General features: G+C 42.8%; 1 long non-coding RNA gene across 1 annotated transcript in view; it reads left to right on the forward strand.

Moving 5' to 3' along the window:
• The first annotated feature begins 2409 nt into the window (after positions 1 to 2409).
• Positions 2410 to 15295, forward strand: part of LOC309390476 — a 58264-nt gene continuing 45378 nt past the window's right edge. Inside the window, exon 1 of the long non-coding RNA XR_014175139.1 lies at positions 2410 to 2673. This is a non-coding gene — a long non-coding RNA (uncharacterized lncRNA). The remainder of the gene's footprint in view (positions 2674 to 15295) is intronic.

Below are 15295 nucleotides of genomic sequence, written 5' to 3' on the forward strand. Positions count from 1 at the left end.
ATCTATCTATCTATCTATCTATCTATCTATCTATCTATCTATCTATCTATCTACCTACCTACCTACCTACCTACCTACCTACCTATAATCATCTCTCATCTATCTATCTATCTATCATCTATCTATCTATCATCTATCTATCTATCTATCTATCTATCTATCTATCTATCTATCTATCTATCATCTATCTATCTACCTATCTATCATCTATCTATCTATCTATCTATCTATCTATCTATCTATCTATCTATCATCTATCTATCTATCTATCTATCTATCTATCTATCTATCTATCTATCTATCTATCACCTACCTACCTACCTACCTACCTACCTACCTACCTACCTAACCTACCTACCTACCTATCATCCATCCAACCATCCATCCAACCATCCATCCAACCATCCATCCATCATCCATCCATCATCTATCTATCACCTATCTATCTATCTATCTATCATCTATCTATCTATCTATCTATCTATCTATCTATCTATCTATCTATCTATCTATCATCTATCATCTATCATCTATCTATCTATCATCACCTTCATTAGTTTTATAAATGACTCAAGGCAGTGAACATACCTAATATTCCTCCTTCCTCCTCTTTTCGCCACAATCACAGCCCTGTGAAGTAGGTTGGGCTGAGAGAGAGTGACTGGCCCAAAGTCACCCAAGATGGCTTTCAGGCCTAAGGCATGACTAGCGACAGAATCCCTTATGCCACCAGACTTGAAATTTTGCGCTTAGACAACTTCGAACTTCGCCGCCTTCGATCCGGCCTAAGCATACTACATAACATTATCTGCTACAATGTCCTACCTGTCAATGACTACTTCAGCTACAACACAGGAGCACCCAATAGATACAAACTTAAGGTAAACCGCTCCAAACTCGATTGTAGAAAATACGACTTCAGCAACAGAATGGCCAACGCCGGGAATGCTCTACCTGACTCCGTTGTTACAACCTCAAACCCCCAAAACGTTAACCTAAGACTGTCTACTGTTGACCTCGCCCCATTCCTAAGAGGTCTGCAAGGGGCGTGCATAAGCGCACCAGCGTGCCTACTGTCCCTGTCCTAATGTTCCCTTGTATTCGTATCCACTTCATATATTCCAAATCAGGTTTACACTTATATATGTTGTCTCATTCAGGCTTATCTAATTCAGGCTTGACCGGAGGTAGCCCAGGCCTAGGCAAGCCATGGCCAGGATCAGCACGAAAGGAGGCAAGCTGAGAAGCCTGCCTGGCTTTGGTCCAGCTAAAAATAACCAAGGAGGAAAAGAAGAAGGAAAAAGAAGAAAAAGAAGAAGAGGGGTGGGAATCTGAAGGGGGGAGAAAAGTGGGGAAGGGGGGGGCGAGTCAGAACCCTGCAGGGCTAATAGTCAATGGGAGCTGAGGGGGAGGAGAAATTGAAGTCCAACTATTTCCCCCCACCCCCCGTTCGGCCATCTCCAGCTGCCCGGGCTATTTTTTGCCCTGGTTGACTAAATATGGTCAGGGAGGGATCGGCGTGAGGGGGGGACGACGACCGAAAGAGGCCACTTGGCTTGGGCGCGTGTTTCGGATGCTTCGCTGCGTATAAAAGCCTCGGGAAGGGGGATGCGGTTCCTGACCAGCCGCTTCGCCCCGCACCTCCGTGCGGACCCCCCTTTCCTTTCCTTCCCCCCTCCCCTCAAATCCCCTTCATCTTCCTTCGTTCTCTTTCTTTCTTTCTTTCTTTCTTTCTTTCTTTCTTTCTTTCTTTCTTTCTTTTTCTCTTTCGCGCCTTCTCTCAGGCTGACCTTTGCGGGGAGGAAGGGCAACGGGAAAGGGGGGGGCGAGGAAAAAAAAGAACAGCAGAATTCGGGGAACGGGGGTGGGTGGGTGATGGGGGGATAGGTGGGCTCAGAGAGGAAGGGACTTTTTGGGGAGGGGGCAAGGCGAGGAATGAGGGGTATTTCCTCCCCCCCCACTCAAGCTCCTATGAAGTACTACTGCCGTCTTCTTGCGCGACCTCCCCCCTTTCCCTCTCTCATTCCCAAACGCCTCTTCCTCCTCCTCCTCCGCGAGGGGCTTTTTCGAAGCGGCTTCCCCGGGAACGGCACTTTTTCTTCAACTCCTGCTTGGCTTCTGCCGGGTTCCTCCGGCGCTGTGGAGCGCCCCCCTCCCTTTTCTCTCTCCTCCCCCCCTTCAACCTTAGCTGAGATGCTGCAGGGAGAGCCGAGAGAGGTAGTGGTGCCCGGCTTTTTTTGAGGGGTGGTGGTGGAAAGGTTGAGTTGTGTGCGTATGTGTGTAGGGATGTCTGTGGGGAGGAGGGAAGGGGAGGGGTGGGGTGGGGTTGCCTGAATCTCTCTCTCTCTCTCTCTCTCTCTCTCTCTCTCTCTCTCTCTCTCTCTCTCTCTCATTCATTCATTCCCCGAGTGAAGGGCTAATTCCATTAGTGGGCCTGCTCTCTCTCTCTTTCTCTCTCTCTCTCTCTCTTTTTCCCCTCCTGCATTAGAGATTAGCTTTAAGGGAAGGGGGGAAAAAGGCTGACGGCTGCTGCAAGCAACGCGTTATTACCTTGTGATTCCTTGACCCTCCTCTACGCATCCCTAACTCCGGAAAGCTGATTCAGCTTTAAAGCCGGTCGACTACCACTGCTGCAACAGAAAATATATATATATATATATATTCTGCTAACTGGTATGTCCTTTCTTTTCCTTTTCCCCCCTTTCCTTTCCTTCCTTCCTCCTCCTCCTCCCTCTTCTTTCCTTCCTTCCTCTCTCTCTCTCTCTTCCTCCCTTCCTGCTTCTCTCCCTCCCTCTTCCTCCCTCCCTCCTTCCCTCTGTACTATCTTCCTTTTCTCTCTCTTTCTCTCTCCCTCTCTCCCCCCCCTTCTCAATTGCACCAGCTTAGCTTTGTTTTAAAGTGACCTCCTGAAAAGACCCTTCTGATGGGCATGCGACCAACTTCCCTCTCTGGGGGCTTGCGTGTATGTGTGTGCACTTAAAAATGCGTGCTTCTGGATCCAGTAGTGGGGGCATCAATGCAGCATGCTTTTCTTTTTTTAAAAAAAGGAGGGGGGGAAGACAATCAGTTAGTGTTAGGTCCGTTTGGATATTCTCTCTTTTCCCTCCCTTCTCCTCCCTTCTTTCCTCCTGTTGTTGTTATTCTGTTGCCGTAGCACACACTCCGCATTTAAAGGGGGGGGGGGAAGAAAAAAAAAACTGCAGCGCAAGCAATGGACTAGAATAATCTGAACTGAAATGCTAGAACTTTGACTGCCCAGATTGTTTCACAAGGTTAAACCAACCTTTTAAATGCCTCATTGAGATATGAGCTGGTAATGACAGCTGTGAAGAGGGAGGGAGGGGGGGGGCGCAAAAGAGAAATGTTTGATATTAGTTACTGTCTGAAAAGCTCAAATGATATTGAAAGGGGGAAGGCAGGAGGAAGAGGAGGGGGGTTAGAACACATGCAAGATAGTTAAACTTAGCTTAAGTTGCCGTGATTGCAATGCTGCGGTGATTAACCAGTGAAATGCCAAGCCCAAGGAGCATTAATTACCCATAATCTGTGTGATTTACGGTGAAGGTGAAAAAGAAATGGACACCAGCAGAAAATAGACACTGGAGATGTCAAAAAACAGATCTTTAAAATTAGGAAAAAGGAACTTACACTTAAGAACACTTCTTGGATGAGGCTTGCTCTTTTTTTGCCCTTTGGAAGATCATCTTTATATGGTGGTTTCCTTCAGACTTCTAAAACCATGCAATAACAAGAATGCACTTGGATTAGATCTTTACTGTCTAATATAAAGTGCCATTTATTCAAATTACTTCCAAAAGGCTGAATAGGGAAGTTCTTTCCGCCCTGTTATGCAGATATCACATAGGTGCAAAGCATAGTTGTACATTGGTAGCTGGCTGCATCCCTCTAGCTCGGAAATGCATGGCTACATGTGTTTCTTGTGGTCTAAGATTATGATTGGGGTTTTATGATCCTGTACTGTGTGAAGTAGACCCATTCATTCAAGCAGGTCTCCTCCGGGTCAAATGCACCAAAGAATTTCATCCTTTATATCCCCTGAGTTTTATTCGTCCTTAATACTGTGCCATGCACGGGTGCATAAGGAAGAATGAAGTCCTCCTAACCCTGACTAGGGCTGTCCAGTTGCACAGTCAGAGAAACTGTCGTAATTGCTGCATTTCTGGCTCAGCCGTGTCATTTGCATCATTTGTTAGTGTGGAAAATGGAGTCAATTAAATAAGAAAAAGTTGCTCATCTGTGGCAGAGGCTTAGCCAGCCTCTCTTTCCTCTCCAACTTTCCTATCTCTGATTTGTTCTTGGAGGGGCCCTTTTTATTTTTGGTCTTTCCGTTTGGTACACCTTCTTATATTGAAGGTTGTGTTTGCCAACTATCAAAAGTTGTCACTGCAGGATAAAGAAGGAAGCTGGGTGGGTTAAGCACAAAGGCATAGCTTGATGTCCCTGAAATACCACACCCAGGAGAAATAAACTCTTTTTTTCCCCATCTTCAACATTTGGCCTCCTTAGAACTTTGAAATAAAACCCAGCACCTTTCTATAGCTTTCTACCCATGTACACTTTCTAATCATGCAGGATTTTTCCCCCCACCAGGAATAAACCAATCATTCCAGATGAAGACAAGGATCTTGAATTGTCCTCTGTTATCCTTGAGGGTGTGAAAATGATAAATAACCCTGACTAAATGTAAAAGCAGCAGCTGAGCTATATAATTCTGCTGTGCTACAAGAAAAGGCAAAAGGGGGCTGGTTAGAGCCCACCTTTGGCATCTTAACCCAGCACACAGCACAAAAAGCAAATGTAAGGCACATAAAAAAGCACTTCTCCGAAATAGCAGGAAAAACTATCCAACAAAAAGCAAAAAAAAAGCAAAAAACCCCCACCTTAATCTGTAGTCAAACTTGGAAACTTTGAGGTGACTTTTCTATCACATGCAGTTTCTTAATTCTCTGGCATGGATAGGATTTATGTTCTTCCATCTTTACATTTTGATATGAAGGAGCCTTGTGGGTGACAAATGGATAGGCTTTGGCAAATATATACCGTATATGTATAGCAAGGATGCCTGAAAAGTCTCAGGAGAACTGGCGGCCTTCAAGCGGTCTCTAAAATAATTTAGAAAGGCAGAAATGAATAAATAAATGAAGTGTCCCTCCACTTGTGGCACTTTGGACATAACTTTATCAGAATTAGTGAAAACTATCCAAAGGCCTTTATAGAGGTCCATAAGATCCGTTCTTTTGAAACTTTGCTGATGAGGTTTGGGCATGACATTTTTCTAACATCCCTTCTAAGGATGTGAGCGTACAAGCAACAATATGTTCAAATTCTTTAACCTGGTTTGATTTTGCTCAGACTAATTTCCCCGCTTTGTTGCTGCTGCTTCCTCCTCCTCCTCCTCCTCCTCCTCCTCCTCCTCCTCCTCCTCCTCCTCCCTTAACTGAGAATTCAGCTGCAGTTAAAACAGATTTTATAAACCAAGGTTGGGTGCTGGAAAAAAATCAAGAGATTGTTAATTACCCCATTATCATCCTTTGGGGTGGAGGGTGAGGGAAAGAAGATATTTAGCCTGATTAGTTTGAGCAACACAAAAAATTGGAGTGCGGTGTGGAGCGATTAAGTGGAACTTGTGAACTGCTGGGACAGTTTTGGGGATAATGACAGCCAACAGGAAGGATCGTAATGAGTTCTTAGCATTTGCAATAGTGATTTGAAACAAGTTGGGAACGTGGTTACTTCCCAGTTAGCATCTCAAAATGCAATCTGGGGAGTGGGTTAGGGTGGAGCTTGTAGGACTCCGGCAATATAATTTAAGTATTTCAAAGTGCTTAGTTTGCCACTTGCTAAGTTTACTTAAACCCTCTTTAAAGAGTTCATTAGAAGCCTGTGAGAAATGGGTAAAATTCATTAACATTAAGGCAGGCATGCTGCATTTGCCTGTAAATTGGTATTGATCTGCATGGCTCAGACTGGTGGCAGCGAGGGTGGGGGGGAGAGGAGGGGCACAGAGAGAGAGAGAGAGAGAGAGAGAAAGAGAAAGAAAGGAGGGAACCATCAGATGGAGCAGGTGAGTGGACCAGCAAACCACACTACACAGCAGTGCTGAGTGAGGCATTTATGCACCAAGTGTGATCTGGCTTACTAGATGTTTAAATATCTGCTGCTCATAATAGTTGCTATTCAGTGCCCTTACAACATTCCCGGTGTGATGTTATTGGGTCCTCATTGTTAGGGGAGCTTTAAAGCTCAGAATGGCTGTGAAGTAACCAGTGGGAAGAGATGAAAAAGAGAGAGAGAGAGGAAAAGAGGAGAGAGAGAGAGAAAGAGAAACTGCCTGGCGCAAGCAGGAAGGAAGATGCAGGAATCCTCACGCATGGATACTACTAACATGCTCCACTCTCATCCACACACACCCTCAGCAACCAGGAGAACTTAGTTTCTATTCTGGCCTACATTGTCCATCCATTCCTGGCTGTGTCCCATGCTCTTCTGCGTGGCTGTCTTGTTTCAGGAATCCTGCAGAGTTTGTACCGGAGATCTTTTCTTTTCTTTTTTTTAAAAGAAAAATCCCATTTCTTTTTGAAATTCCAACCTGCCTTAACAACTCATCCGCTGTAAAAGACCCCATGGAGGAAAAAAAAAAGAGGCAAGCTTTTCCTTTTGGCTGTTTCCTATCCATCGGGCTGTGTCAGCAATGATGCTTTATAGAAAATGAATTGTGTTCTTTTTTTTTTGTTTTAAACCGTGGACATTTAAGGTAAGAAGGAGCATCCCTTTATTTTATGTTTTTTAAATAATTAAACTGAAGAGGGGAAAAACATCTACCTCTAGTTTATGTGAGAGAGAGCATACAGAGGTGCATGCATGTAGGTTTTCTTTTCCGATAGCCGATGGAACATGTTTAGTTCTCATAGAATAAACACTTGATTTTTCTCTCTGGATGTAATGAACATTTTGACTTCTAAAAAGCACGGGGAAGCATTGTCTTTGTTGACTGGGGGAGCAAGCCATATCCTGCATGTGTGAAGAAATTAAACCTCCCCCCCCCCCATTCTGTATACTACATACTGGCTTTATTTAACATCACTGAAAGTTTCAAAATGCTATAGAAGTCTCTGGTTTTAAAAACCCAGCCTACTTGGGTTGAGAAGTCACAAATCCATTTCTAGTTTGGAGGGGGCAACCTTAAAAATGTGCTTCTTTTTTTGTCATTAGTTTAAGTGAGCTTTCATACGAAAATGAGACTTGTTTTCTGATTAATGAATTTGGTGAACTGTTTGTATCCTTATGCCCGCTTCTGTGAACTAGGAAAGAGAAGATACTTGGTAAAAGAGTTATGTCTGGATGACTAAGTGGGTTTGAGTTTCTCAGTTGCTGTGTCTCTAGTTGGATGGTGTGAATTATACAGCCAAGGGAGTATAATTGAAGAAAACCCCAGACTCTTCCTCTTTCACAAATTAAACGCACTTGGTCTGTGGCTTCCTAAGCTGATGTTCTCCCGAGCATTTCTTCCCAAACTTGCCTGCTTGAGCAACATACTTCTTTATATGCCCATATGAACCTGGCAAACTATGGAATGTAAAGAAGTATGTATTTCAGGCACGGATCTTCGCGATGGTGCTCACGTACGCATGGTGGAAGAAAAGGGGGAAAAAAACGCCCTTAAAAAAAAAGAGGAAATTTAAAAAAAATATTATTACTTAATGCCTGACACAGCAGATCAGGGAGTCAATTGATGACTGAGTTCCAGCACATGTATTGTTCTGTCACTTTGCTTGTGTCAGCAGGTGAATTGCTCATCAGGACATTAAATATTCAATATGCTGACTGCGGTATGGGCTTTGAAAGACAACGCAGAGGAAATTTTACTGTCCACTTCTAGGCCTTTCTCTCTTTTCTCTCTTGTCACGCTAGCAGAGGTTAGGGCCTCTCTGCTTTCTTCCCCTTTTAACTGGAGAACATTTGCCTGTAGTGCACATGAATTGACCTGCAGTTTTTTTCTTTTCTTTTTTTAAAAGAGAAAAATCTGTATGTTTGAGATGTACAGATTTCCATCTCGTAAGTGAGATGGAAAAAGAGAGATTCCGAAGGTGCAGGAAACTCTTAACATAGCATTTTAGGCTGAGCTGGTTTTTAACGCACTCCTCTAGCCCTCTTGTGAGTTTTTGCCATGTTGAAAAGTTATTATTATTTTTTTAACAGTACCTGCAGACCTTCCCAATCTCCATGACTCTGGGATTGAATGTAGATTTTTACTTGGGGGTTTTAAAAGCAGGGGGGAAATGCTGTGAAATCTGTTAACATTACATACACTGTCAAGGACTCAGTTTACGGGGAACTCTTCTGCTTTAAAAAAATGTGTGTGTGTTTTTTAGGAGATTGTGTTTCAGAAAGTCTTTTTCATTTATTCACTGATGCCATTAGAACTAGGTAGTTTTTTTGTACATCCATTTCTTGCGCCGAACATGTTTGACTTAACAGTAATTGCTGAATTAACCCATTTTTCGGGGTTTGCAAAAGACACTGAATCATAAAATGGTAACCCTGGTTTAGGTTCTCATAACTCACTACCCACCCCTCATAAAGCTATTCTGAACATAATTTAGTTTTGTATATTGTAGAAACACATAATATTTTGAACTGATTTGTTGAAGTGAGTTCCATGAGCATAATTAGTCTCAACTTCACTGCAATTAAACCAGGCCTACTGGTCTTGCAAACCATGAATCTTTTATTGGTTTCATGCCTTCATCGTGAAAAGGACTCCTATATTTTTGATTTAATTCAATGGCAGGATTTCTCTCTCCCCCACTCCCTTTTCCTGCATGGCGCATTAACTCGTCCTGAACTTTTTCTCACTGGTGGACACAGCAAAGTATTCCCACACGGAATACCTGCAAGTCTTCTGAAGTGGCCAAGAAAGCTGAATGTCACCGAACCCCTGACAAGCTATAAGAGGTCTCGATCCATCATGCCTTGAATTGCTGGCTTGCTAACAGCTGATCTTCTTTTTGCAAATCTTAGCTTGGTTCTTGCTAAAAAGAAAAAAAAAGTACTTTACCTTTCCCCCTTCCAAATTCTACCTTGCAAAAAAGAGCTTGAGGATGGGCCATCAGATTTTGCATAACCTAGGCCGGTGTGAGTGTGAGAAAACAACTTAAGGTCACCGACCAAATTTGGGAGCCGCTGCAGAATTCTAGAAAGTATATTTTTATACAAGTACGTCGCCAACTCGCCCGTGGGCCTGTTGATCTCAGATGACCTCTGCTCTTTAGGGGAGACTTATTGCAAGGCCAGGCTTTGGGCAGGCTACAACAGGTGTAAGGGAAATAATCTGGGTTAGCACCTGGCTGCCAAAAGCGGTGATCTTTGGCTTGAACAGCAGGTGCCTTCTCTAAGTATAGCAAATGACTGCAGAAGCAGCCCAGGGAAATGAGAATGGTTCAAAGAGAGAGAGAGAGAGAGATGATTCATGATTCAGCGGTGGGAATGTCCATGGCAGGAGGGTACAAGCTTGACAATTTTAAGGCTTTTGGGTTTGAATTCCCAGAATTCTCCAGACAGGCTGGCTGGGAACTTCTGGGAGTTGAAGTCCATAAGTTTTTCAAAGTCGCCAAGGTAGGACATGAATCATGAATCATCACTCTCACCGTTTTCATTTCCCTGGGCTGCTTCTGCATTCATTTGGGCTAAGGTGCATGGAGATACCGTGTCCCCCCTAAAAAAATAAGACAGGATCTTATTTTATTCTGTGTGACCAATGATAATAATAATATTAATCACCAGAAAGCTTCATGGTATGTGAAAGTCAAAGAAAAATTAAATTCTAATCCACATTTTAGTTGAAGTACTCCAAGTACTGATCTTCGTATTAAAATGTAAACGCAACCAATGGCTCTCTGCTCCTAATTGTAAATCATTATCTACCCTAGCAGCTTCTGCACTGCATAGAATAGATGGAGGGATCCATACTGTGTTTCCCCCAAAATAAGACAGTGTCTTATTTTCTTTTGACCCCCGAAATATGGACTTATTTTTTTGGGAAGTCTTATTATCTTTGAGGTGCGGGAGGCAGCGAGCGTGGTCACCTCATGGCTGCTGCTGTGTTATAATATTTTCGGGGAGAGCTTATTTTTAGGGGAGGGCTTATTTTAGCGCATGCATTCAAAAGGCTGATTGAGTTTATTATCCAGGGAGGTCTTATTTTCGGGGAAACAGGGTGATTGTCTTTTTAGAATCCTGGAGGTCACCCATCCCCTTCCATACTCTAAATTGCTGGGCTATATTGTGTGCTGGCTGGTTTGAGAATGCGCAAACCATCTCGGGACTCGGTCCATTAAATCTAAAGGGCATTTGTGGAGTCTAGCTGAAATCATTGGTACTTCTTTTTTGTACAAGGAGCCTAGCTCATTAAAAATAGATCTGCTGAATTGTTGCACGTTGCATTTAAACTCAGATCTCATCCAGATGGATTTTTAAAAAAAAATACCTCCCAGTTTTAAGCATTCACATCATGGAGAAGTGACTGTGGTGGTCTTTGAGGCTTCTATGCACTCATAACTAGCGAGAAGAGAATATTTGTAGATCTGGGTTGAACTGTGGGGTCCTTGTTCTCTCCTCTTGGCAGTTTTCCTACAGACATTTTATGACCCAGCTAGGTAACCTCATCAGTGCTAGATGACGATGATGAAACGCAGCACTGATGAGGTTACCTAGATGGGTAGTGAAATGTCTGCAAAAGAACCCCAATCAAGCTCAGCGAGCACCGAAAATTCCACAGTATATCCAAACTTTTGTTCAAGGTGGTGTATAATGCGCTCCCCTCTTTCCCCACAACAGCCCTACGTGATGTGCTGAGCTGAACATGTGGACTGACCCAAAATCAATCCGTGGGTTTCTGTAGCTGGGAGGGGGATCCAGAATCTGGGTCTTCCTGCCCCTAGTCCCAATATTTCTGTGGCTAGACCTCAAGGGCTTATATATTTTGTCTGTAGGGTTGACTCCAATCTGATTCAGAGATAATCCTTGAAAAGAGGGGAGTGGGTGCTTAGACATTCCCTACCCATAATTAGTTCTGCAACTGAAACCTGCCCATTCTCATGCCTTTTCCGTGGACACATGTTTTATTACTATTTAAATCGCAACCCTGTTTTTTCTATTTATACGATTCAACGTGCACGCATTGCAATATGATACGTTCTCTTGTTTCAAGAGGGCATATGGCCATCCTAATCACTTTGCTAAATGTAGCTTGCCAGATTGGCATAGTGACCTATTAAGCACAGGATGTCTGGCATTGCTAGAAATGTGGCACAAAGAAGCAAAAAGTTAGTAGTCCTACTTTCTATGGTTGGCAAACTACATCCAGCTCGGTGTATGGTAAATTGCAAGACCCTGTTTTGAGAAAATTTAATTTCAGGGTTATTGGTTTTTTTTCCCCCCAGTGGTGTCCTTGGTGCTTTCTGAGCTTGGTTGTTTTCTTGCAGACGTTTCATTACCCAGCTAGGTTGCATCTTCAGTGCTTTTGTTTTTAGATTGCAGCATTGGAAGTCCTTAACTTTCCCTGATTGTTTTTCCCCATGAAGTCCAAATGAGAACTAATTAATTGAGCAAAATCTTTCCTATGTAACATGCTTAGGATGAATAATAATAATAATAATAATAATAATAATAATAATAATAATAATAATAATAATAATAATAATAATAATAATAATAATAATAATGTTTTTATTTAGAGCAGGAGGGTTCAGAAACACTTGCTTACATCCACGCGTATTAATTTAGATTTATGAAACCCCCACAGTTTGCAGTAAAACCAAAAGTAATAAACATTTTAAGCCAACAACAATTACTCTTTCGCTTTAAAAGTTTATGTTCTTAAAACCATACTGTTTTTCCTAAAGGCACAAAGAGGTTAGGGGAAATTGTGCACCTCAGCAATTTGGTGAGGCTGGATGCCAAATTGCTGCAGGCCAAGCTCACAGCATCGATGGGCCAATTTCCTCAGGTGATCTCAGTCAGTGGTGAAGGGTATCACCTCAAGAAAAAGGCCTTCTCTCAAAAGATCCTGGGTCCAAATTGCACAGAAAGCATCGTGAATCTTCTCTTGAGGCAAATTAGCAGCCAGTAGAGGCCATCTTGAGGGATTCGGTGGCTCAGTGGCTAAGACGCTGAGCTTGTTGATCAGAAAGTTCGGCAGTTCGGCGGTTTGAATCCCTAGTGCCGCGTAACGGAGTGAGCTCCCGTTCCTTGTCCCAGCTTCTGCCAACCTAGCAGTTTGAAAGTGTGTAAAAATGCAAGTAGAAAAATAGGGACCACCTTTGGTGGGAAGGTAACAGCGTTCCGTGCGCCTTCGGCGTTTAGTCATGCTGGCCACATGACCATGGAGACGTCTTCGGACAAGCACTGGCTCTTTGGCTTTGAAACGGAGATGAGCACTGCCCCCTAGAGTCGGGAACGACTAGCCTGCATGTGCGAGGGGAACCTTTACCTGCAGAGGTCATCTTGGGGGCATGAAGGCTGAATGGTTAAGAAGCTGAAATCAGCTAGAAAGCTGACAAGAGGGTTCGAGACCTAAGTGCCGCGGGATGGGGCAAGCTGCCATTCTTGCCCTGGCTTCTGTCCACCTAGCAATTCGAAGGCATATGAGTAGATAAATAGGTACCAGTTCGGTGGGAAGGTAACAGGGTTCTGTCTTGGCATTTAGTCATGCTGGGCACATGACCATAGAATTGTCTTTGGACAATGCTGACTCCCTCGGCTAAGGAATGGAGACAAGCACCTTCCCCTAGAATCAGACACCGACTGGACAGGGGAAACCTTTACATTTAGCTTGTAAGCCATTTGACACCGTATGACTTGGTTTCTGAATCATTCTAGATCCCCGTCTCACTGTGGAAACTTGATTCTATCAAACTTTCCAAGAAGAAACTCAAAGACAGGCCCAAGTTATCAAGTTTGGAAGTTATCGTTGCATGTATTTTGAAATGATTTTCTTCCAAGGTGGGGGAAAAAAATATGTAGGCGGTCCTTGACTTACAACCATTAATTTAGTGACCGAAGTTACAACAGCGCTGAAAGATTTTGTCCTGCGGTACTGGCACTTATAACCATTACAGCATCCCCACAATCAGGTGATCCAAATTGACAATTGGCTTGTATTTATGACCGTTGTAGCATCCTGGCGATTGCCATTCGCAACCAGCCAGCTTCTGACACGTAAAGTCAGCGATGGAAGCAGGATTTGCCCAACGACTGGGTGATTTGCTTAACCACGCTGATTCGCTTAACAAATGTGGCAAAAGAGGTCGTAGAATCAGATGCAAATCACTGAACAATCGCTGTGCTTAACAACGGAAATTCAAGGTCCCAGTTGTGTCTCAGACAAAGGCTACCTATGAGGTTGTTAACTATCCAGAGTCACTTAGATGAGATGGGTGGCGTAGAAATTGAATTAATTAATTAAATATCAATCAGAGGTGATTGGGGTTTTTTGCCTCCACTTGCAGGGGTGAGGAACCATGGCACTCTTCTGACTGGTGGACTTCAACGGCCAGAATTCCTGAGCCAGCGAGGAATTCGGAGAGTAGAAGTCCACAAGTCATAACAGGACCATAGTTCCCCACCTCTGACGTTCTTGTTGTTAGTTGCAAAGTCGTGTCCGACCCATCTTCTGGAGTCCGTTTAAGCTCACGCCGACTGCTTCGTTGACTCCATCCAGCCACCTCATTCGCTGTCATCCCGTTCTTATTTTGCCCTCCATCTTTCCCAGCATGAGGCTCTTCTCCAGGGAGTCCTTCCTTCTCACTAGGTGGCCAAAGTATTTGAGTTTCACCTTCAGGATCTGGCCTTCTAAAGTGCAGTCAGGGTTGATCTCCTCTAGGACTGACCGGTTTGATTGCCTTGCAGTCCAAGGGAGTCCAATCTCTTGCAGTCCAACGTCTGACCTCAGGATGCTAGAAATTGAGTCAGATGGAGAATCCCTTGTCCAATGGAAAGAAAGGACAAGAATGCAATCCAGAGCATGATAATGACCGCATCCTTTGGGTTGTGTTTGCACCACTCAAAGTAGCCTCTCCATCTTGTTTGGATTCAGCTTTGATTTATTATTCTGTCTGCAGCCCAGAATTGACAAGGTGGGCATCTTCACTGCAGCTTTGAAAAGATGTTTCACCCCCCACACACACACCTTCTGCAGGTGGTAATAATGCGCTTTAGAAAAGAATGCAGCTCAACTTTAACATTGGTGAGTGAATTCTCTAGAACTAGCATTAAGGCACGGGTTTTAGGGGGCAAGTTGGTCGCTTAGCCTCAATGTTGTAACAGTGAAATGGAGACCGGGTGTAATTCAGCTCAAACGTGGTTTGATTCGATCTGTGTACTCTTATAATTTGGTGTGACTCCTTATTGTAACTCCTGAACAATACTTTGTTTTTGTTATTCTAAAAAAAAAAGTCAGTTTTTATGCCAAGTCATCTACCACTGATGAAGCAGCATAAGGACATGCTACAATATTTTCAGAGTGATAAAAAGACCTCAAAAATCCCTATTTACTATTAATACTTTGTAACATGATGCAATCTTTTAAAAATCACACCATGAGTGTTCAGAAATCAACCTTCACTGTGCAGTAAAATTATATTTCCTAAATTTAAGAGATGTTCTTTTTCTTTACATTGCTCATATTTTTGTTTTCAGATCACACTATATTCCAAAATTGAACCAATAAATTCACTGTGTCTGCTGTTAAGTAAGATACTAATTTCTTGGTTATCTCTTCATTTTTGTCTATTGTTGCAAATGTAGGGGAAATTTAATTTTTTTGAAGAACAAAATTGCAATTTTTAGGGTTTTGGGGTTTTGTTTTGTTTTTTGCATAAAGCACTTTATTCCGAAACCAGAGACAATTATTTCAGCAGCTTCTTTGAGTTTATATATTCTTTTTCCATTTGGATTGTATTTCTATTTGCTTATTTGATTACAAGGATTGCTAGATTCCAGCACCGGTTGATATTAATGAAATGCATTTTTTCATGCTATTTTGATTTCTTCTAATTTTCCCTCCCCTACGAATTAATATTCTTGTTAATTAAAAGGAATTACATTAGAATGTGAGCAAACCATGCAGGATGAATTTTTTATGTAAATATTTAAGTGGTTCTAAATTGGGGGGACGGCTTGGCTTTATGATGTTTTAAGAACTTTGAGCCAAAAACCGCTAAAAAAAGAAAAGGAAGGGCAGGTTAGAAGCAGTTAAAGGATGTGCTAGAAAAGG

Source organism: Natrix helvetica (assembly GCF_964273705.1).
Source record: "Natrix helvetica genome assembly, chromosome: 3".
NCBI classification, from domain to species: Eukaryota; Metazoa; Chordata; class Lepidosauria; order Squamata; family Natricidae; genus Natrix; species Natrix helvetica.